We start from the raw sequence: 8,173 nt of genomic DNA on the forward strand, positions 1-8,173 counted from the left end.
TCTGGAGGCACCAGGCACTGCAGACACTGTACTGCAGACACTGTACCGCAGGGGTCTACCATGAAACATTAATGAGAACTTATCCCCCTTGCTGTGTCTGTCCCTCCAATGCATTTTGCTAATAAACTAGAATAGCAAGCTAGAAGGCACATGAAAACCTTTACAGGAGCCAGCTCTGTTACTGTAGGCAGACAATGGAGGTGAGCTCACAACTGGAAGTAGCTGATAAGTTGTATTCTCCAGACTCATGACCAACCAAATCCATAGACATCTATCTCAAACCAATATTCCAAAAACTTCTCTTCTGCACCGTTTCCCTCCCCACCCCAATTGCTGTGGCCCAACTCTAGACAGTGCTGTTGCCTCAAATATTTCATTCATATTTCACATCAAAATTGAAATCCAGCTGACTTGACCTAAAAGTATATCTAGGGGCTGGGGACACTAGAGCCTGGGTTTCATGCCCAGCACTCACGCAGAAGCAAGGCAGACAGGCACAGGCCTGTTACCCCAGTGTGGGGGAGATGGAGACAGGTAATCTGTGGTACTTGCTGGCCACCCAGCCTAACTAAACCAGTGAGCTTCAGGGTCACTGAGTGGTCTCACGAAACTCCACGGTCTCAGAAACTCCAATGGAGAGTGGTTGAGGAAGACATGGGACACCAACCTCTGGCCTCTATATGTACATACAAGCACATGAACATGTGCAGACATGTATGCATACCCACATATGTATACATACAAAGAGAAGTATATCTACGCCTTGATCTCCTGTCACCTTCTCCCTTGCAATTTCCTTGGTCCAAGTCATTACCATTATCATCCTTTACCCAACTGTCTAGTCGGCCCATGGGCTCGTATCCAAGTCCTCTTGAGGTCTGTTCTCAGTATAGCAACTGATGCAGTTTCTCGTACAGAAAAGTCAGCTGAGAATAGTTCCCATTTCCTCAAGGAATGGCTATGTTCCCACAGGGACTAAACTGGCTTGCCCTTACCACGAACTTTTCTGATGATTCCGACAGCTCTGCAGTTTCTCTCTCTCTGTCCCAAGCACACTAGCCTCCTTGTCTTTTTTAAAAAATTTATTTATTTTATGTATATGAGTGTTTTGTCTGTTTGTATGTATGTGCACCTCATACATGTCTGATGCCCACCAAAATCAGAAAAGGGTGTTTGATCCCATAGAACCAGACTTATGGGTGTTTATAAACCACCATGTGGGTGACGGGAGTCAAGTCAGGGTCTTGTACAAGAATAAGTGTTCTGACTGCAGAGCCATGACTCCAGCCCTGTTGTCCTTCTTTAACAGATATGCAATGCTCAATCAAAAGTCTCCTCACCTACCTTTTCTTTCTGAAAAGATAAATGTATCCATTTGTTGTGTGTCTCATTTCTTGGCTGCTTGCTACAATGTACTGCCAGCTTGACTGAAGATCTACCTTGAACAGGGATGACGCCATTCCATGGAAGCCCAGAGGAATAAAATGGAAAGGGGGGAAGGAAGAAGCCAGTTGAATGCCAGTATTTATCACTGCATTTCCTGACTGCAGACGCAATTCGACCAGCTGCCTCCCACTCCCATGACTTCACCGTGAGCCAGATGAAACACTTCCTCCCTTAAGCTGTTTCGTGTCAGGTACATAGTCTTAGCAATGAGGGAAAGTCCCTAGAAGATTGTGGAGGCTAAAGACGCGTTCTTTGATGAGTTGTGCGCCCTCAATAGAAGGTGCTGCCTTGTGGCTATTTCCTGCCACACCAACATCAAAAATAAAATTTTCCATTTTGTCAAAAGCTTGTGTTTGAAGGTTGAGAAGTAGCTCTGTTAGTAGTCAGAAAGCACTTGTTTGGCATGTGAGAGGCCCTGGGGAACAGATCGTCAGCACACCACACAGACCACTCACACATAGTCTCTCCATCTCTGGTGGTTTTAAATGGGCATAGCCCTCATAGGCTCAGATATTTGCATGTTCATCCGGTTGGTGAATTGTTTAGGAAGGATTAGGAGGTGTGGCCTTGTTGGAGGAACAGTGTCACCGGATGTGAGATTTGAGGTTTCAAAGCCCATGCCAGGCCCAATCTCTGCTCTCTCTGCCTGTTGCCTGCAGATCAGGATGCAAAGCTCTCAGTTACTGCCCCAGCACCATGCCTTATCTGCTCCCTGCCATGATGATGATGGACTAATTCTATAAAACTGTAAGCAACCTGAAGTTAAATGCTTTCTTTTATAAGAGTTGCTTTGGTCTGGAACAGTAACTGTCCTCATCTCTCTCTCTTATATGAGGCACAACCCTGTGACATGGCTCCCACTTCTTTCTGTGTACTATGCAGGTACACAGATGCTGACTCCTAACCTCCTCCTGCTAAACCCTCAAACTCTTACGCATAGATGACAAAGAGGGCTCTCCCCATGTAGCCTAGTATATCAAACTGCTGGTGTAGCTGTCATGCTTTAGCTATGAAAGTAACCATAAGAGCTTCATGGGTTTATTCTCTTCAATCCCCACGATAAACCAATGTGGCACACAGTTCCCCATAACCCTTCTTACAGAGACGTCAGATGAGAAGTTCTTTGCCTAACTAGTAGCTTGAGAAGCCTTAATGTCTGTGCCCTGTTGTCAGAGACAGTTTTATATCGTGAAAATGACTAACGAACGATTTGGAGACAGCTAAACCTGACTTGAACTTAAATTTAAAATTGAATTTAAGCTAAATCGCAGAGAGGTGGAAGTCAACAATGTAATCTTTCTAAAGCAAATTACCCTTAATTGGGCTCAATAGCCTCACAGGGGAACGGAATCGGAATAGCAAGACATCATCCTGGGATATGTTCACCACCCCAAGACCCATGTGCAGCACCTGCATGTCTATACCAGCAGGACACCTCATGACATTTTCCCTCAGTGGCTTCCCAGTGTCCTTAAAACAGACTCCTCATGTACACAGCAGTAAATAAACTTCTTCATTTCCTGGGACCTAACCAGGAAGTCTCCTCTGACCTAACAGAACCACCTGTTACATTTGGTCTTAGTCAGTTTCCTGTGGAGGCAGCTGACACAAGGAAAGGCTAACTGGCCCATGGTTCTGAAGCCTCGGAAGTGCAAACTTGGATGGTGGCTTCCAGGGGAGGAACTTCCTTGTTGCTGGGGACTCCTTATTAGCAGGGCTCTGAGGTGCTTAGGGGCCTCGTGTGGTGAAAAAGGACTGAATGTCCTCACTAGGGTCTTCCCTTTTATAAAGCCACGGTCCCCCACCCCCACCTGCTTACAGCTTCATTTAACACTAATCTCTGCACCTGTAAAAATACTTTACTTGATCAATCCCCACCCTCAGAGACGTGATGAAATTTGAAAATGAATTTTCTGAGGACATTAAAACCATAGCAACTGGAGTTTCAGTCAGCATGCTGTAAGCTCCCAAGGGTGAGGGCGCACATCCCGGTGTGGCACTTGACACGTAACAGGGACTCAGACATTCGTTGAAGAAGGAATGGATATTTGCAGCCCCTGGAGCTGATAAACCACTATGGATGATCAGAACTGCTGAAGGCACTCATCTTCCCAGGAGCCCTTGCTTCTTACTATGGAGTCTTGTGTTAAAGCAATGGCAATGCACACAGATGAGGAACAGGGAGGGGAAGACTTGGGACCGGGGAACATTTCCGGGTGAAGGGTATTATGTGGCTGGATACGTACACCTGCCTGAAAATCACAACAGCTGCTCACTTTCCAGTTGATCTCCCTCCAAGAAAATCAAGAGTGCTGCTCCCCCCACCCCCACCCGCTGTTTCTCCATGCAAAACTTCAGCTCAAGTCCTCTTTAGAAATGCAATATCTCTAAATCTCCATCCCATACCCCTAAATAACAACATCGGTCAAAAACAAAAACAGTCTTACCTGAACTCCATCTGTGGAGTAGGCTGCCCGTAACCATGACAACTCTGTTACTTGCCTCCTGAGTGCTGATCTCTGATCATATTTTAATTTTGATGATCTTGAGACTCAAGAAGCTTTTCTGTGGTTGTGAGACTGTGCTGGGCTACAGGTGAGCTCTGTGGTGGTAGAGAGCTTGGGTGGCATGCACCAGGCCTTGGATTCCAGATCCAAAAACCACCAGTTGTTTGTTTTTGTGTTTTGAGACAGAGTTTTTCCATGTAGCCTTGGCTGTCCTGGAACTCGCTCTTATAGACCAGGCTGGCCTCAAACTCAGAGATCAGCTTGCCTCTGCCTACCAGGTGCTGGGATTAAAGGCATGGGCCACCACTGCCCTCCCTCAACCAACCAATTGTGATAGGTTTAATTTTTTCATGAAAGAAGCATTATTTATAAATACATATGTATGTGTATATTATATGTTATTATATATTATATACATGTATAAGTGTATATTATATATGTATGTTATACATTATATAATATATATTTGTAAGCAGTGCAATATATATGCAATATAATATATAGTATTCTATATTTATGTACATATATTATATATACACATATATGTATGTATATGTGCATGTGTGTATCTCCTATGAATTTTTACTTTACTATATACTCTCTACAACAGGGCTTTTTGTGCCGGGCGGTGGTGGCGCACACCTTTAATCCTAACACTTGGGAGGCAGAGGCAGGCAGATTTCTGAGTTCAAGGCCAGCCTGGTCTACAGAGTGAGCTCCAGGACAGCCAGGACTACACAGAGAAACCCTGTCTCGAAAAAACAAAACAAAACAAAACAAAACAACAAAAAACAACAAAAAACAAAAACAAAAACAAAACCAAAAACAAAACAAAACCAAAAACAAAACAAACCAGGGCTTTTTGTCTGATCCTGTGACCAATGATGAGCCATCACCTAACTAGAAAACTGAAATAATAGACACACAAAACATAAACTCCCAATTTTGGTTACTATATGTCAATAGACATCAAATAATTATCAAACTGCCTCCATGCCTGCTCTGAAAGGCCATGCTTGCCCCACAGACTGGTTCATGGACCACTCTTTAAATCCTGAACTGGGTTGTCAGCAGTAAGTAGAGCCTCGTACTACATGACAGGTTCATAATGGCCAGCATACATGACAATGGTCCTGTAAGATTGTATGTGTGGTGGTGCATGCCCATAAGGCTGAGACAGGACAATCACAAGTGGCCGGCCTTGTCTACAGCCTTAGAAAAACAGATTATGCAGCCCAGTTACATCTTAATTATCTTATTTTGTTTTAGTATACCCTATATTTTCGCAACTCCAAAGTGCCTGCTGAGTCATGCCTCAGAATGCATGTCGGTTAACCAACACAAACAGTATGTTACAGTATTTCAGTTCAAAAGATCAAACATCTGTCTCTACCGTACTTCCAATCTCAAAAATCCCCTCTGCACAAACGGCTCCACCTTTCCAGGTCTGAAACCTCCCCTAGACCATACCACCAACTGTGGGGTAAACATCCAAACACATGAGCCTCTGGGCGACATTCTGTGTCCTTTTTGCTTTGTTCAGGAACTTCTACCTGCAAGGTGAAGATGGACCTGTAGCCTACGGGGCACATAAGTCTGGTCTTTTCCTCAGCATCTGGAAACAACCACTGCTGCTTGGTGGACACAAAATCCCCAGCCAGTCTTGGCAGTTTGGTTTTTCCCTTTATGGGGCAACGTGCCAGCAATCTGAACTCACTGCTGTCGATGCCCTCTGCTGTTTCTATTGAGAATTACAGGGAGCTGAATTCCTGGGGCTGCCAGGCTGGTAAAATCCCACATTTGAGGGGGAGATCCCTGATGTGTATACTCTGCTTAAGATTTGATTAAGCATCCTAGAATTCACTTTCGAGGCACCCTCACACCTCTGCCCTTCACTTTGACGTGGGCGTACAATCTGCAGCTGCTTCTGAGCGCTGCTTGCTAATGCCAGCACATAGAGCTCAGTCTCCCTACAACGGAACGGAACGAAACGGTCAAGTTTCAAACCTGCTTTTTCACTTTCTCCTTTTGTTTGTGCCCCATGACATGCCCAGACTGGAGTGGAGTCTCAAATATGCTATGACTTCCATGTCATACACACATGTCCAGGTTGTCATTTCCTGCCTTTATGATTTAACACTTTAAAAGGTGGCACCATGGCTTGAACCCAGGCCCTTTTGCATGCTACCTTAGGGTTTCTATTGCTTCGATGAAACACCATGACCAAAAAGCAAGTTAGGGAGGAAAGGATTTATTTGGCTTACACTTCAACAGCCCTGTTCATCGCTGAAGGAAGTCACGACAGTAACTCATTTAGGGCAGGAACCTAGAGGCAGGAGCTGGTGCAGAAGCCACAGGGGAGTGCTGCTGACAGCCTTGCTCCCCATGACTTGCTCAGCCTGAGCTCTTATGGAACCCAGCACCACCAGTGCAGGCATAACACTCCCCACAATGGGCTGGACCCTCCCTCATCAATCACTAATGAAGAAGATGCTCTAAGCTGAATCTTACAGAGGCGCCTTCTCATTTGAAACGCCCTCCTTTCAGATAACTCTAGCTTGTGTCAAGTTGATCTAAGACTACCCGGCACAGCATGCGGCTTCACCACTAGCTACACTCACAGTAAACATTCTTTATTATGCAGCCCAGTTACTGCTTTCTCTGCAGTGCTTTCCCAACCACTCAGGGAGACAGCGCCTCACCGTGGCTGTGTTAGCTCCCTGTCTTGTTACTGTGATAAAAATACCTGACAAGACCTCGGGAGGAAGGACTTACTTTGGCTTACAATTTAAGTGAAGACAGACCCTATCGTGTTAGGACAAGCATGGTGGCAGGAGAAGCTGCTGGTCACACTGGATCCACTAACAGCAAGCAGCAAGTTGGGGACTAGTACTTCAAAGACATGAAGTGTGTGTGTGGGGATAGGGGGGAGGAGGCATTTCCCATTTAAATCACTCTGTCAGTCTGGAACACTGGCCCACAGAATGGGCCACACAGAGTTAGGATAAGTCTTTCTGCCTCAATTAACCTAATGCAGAGGTTCTTACAGACAGGGCAGAGCTTAGTTTCCTAGGTGATCTAGGTCCTGTCAAGTTGACAATATTAACTATCATGATGAAGTGTATTTTTTTTTATTCCAGTTAAATTCTACAAAATGTATTGTCTGTCTGCTTTGTCACAACATTAAAGGTAACTTGTCCCTTTCATGATGCTCACCACTCTACCAGTGCCCTGGTGTCACCTAAACCATAAACATGGGTTTAGATGGGTGAATAGAGTGAGCCGTCTCTAAAGGACTGCTGAAGCCCGTGTTGTGATAGGAGACGACTAGCAATGACGTTTAACAGCTCATGGCCTAAATAGACGACTTTAATAAAGAGTGATCTCCCATGCATTGTGTGGGATCCCTTTCGGTCAATAAGCATCCACAGTAAACACAGTGTGCCAGGCCCTGTTCACAGGATGCTTTCATTAGAAAAGCACACATTTCTGACCTTGTGGGGCTGTTGTTCTGGTGGGCGGGAGGAGACAGCCTAATAAATTAAACAGTGTTAGATGACGATGAGAGCCATGGAAGAAAATCAGACCTGGATACAGGAGGACAGAGACTCGGATGAGGGCAGCAGGTTTAGGGAGCACCTCAGGGTGGGTCTGAGGAATCAGACAGATTGTGGGTTTCTGAAATTGTCTGGGACAAAGGAAATAATGCCCACTTCACCAGCTTATCACAAATGACAGTGATAGGCAGTTAGAGGCCCTCCCTTTGCTGCCACCACATATGTCCCCTTGGGCCACCAATCCTTCCAGCACTTTATGGTGACTGTGTCACTAAGAGCTCTATGTCAGAGGTAAGAAGAAGGAGTCTGCCTAAGTTATGGCTTGCCCTAGGTTTAGATGAAGTAAATGCAGCTTGAGTAGCTACCCCAAAGGACTGCTTAAGAAAGACTGAGTGGAGGAATGGAGGAAAAGACAGAATGGAGGAAGTCAGGATGGCAGTGGAAGGCAAGGTTGGGAGTGGCATGGCTGTGTGACCCAATCACCTCTCATTCCTCTATTTTAAAATTCTACACCCATCTTACCCACAATGCACCTCACCCGTATATCTGATTGTGATTTCTAACTTTCCTGTAACTTTTAATGTCATGACAAGTAAAGCAGACTGGCAATACATTTTGTGAAATTTAACTGAAATAAAAAGTACTTTTTTTGAGGAGCAACTA

Source organism: Arvicanthis niloticus, chromosome 8 (assembly GCF_011762505.2).
Source record: "Arvicanthis niloticus isolate mArvNil1 chromosome 8, mArvNil1.pat.X, whole genome shotgun sequence".
Lineage (NCBI taxonomy): Eukaryota > Metazoa > Chordata > Mammalia > Rodentia > Muridae > Arvicanthis > Arvicanthis niloticus.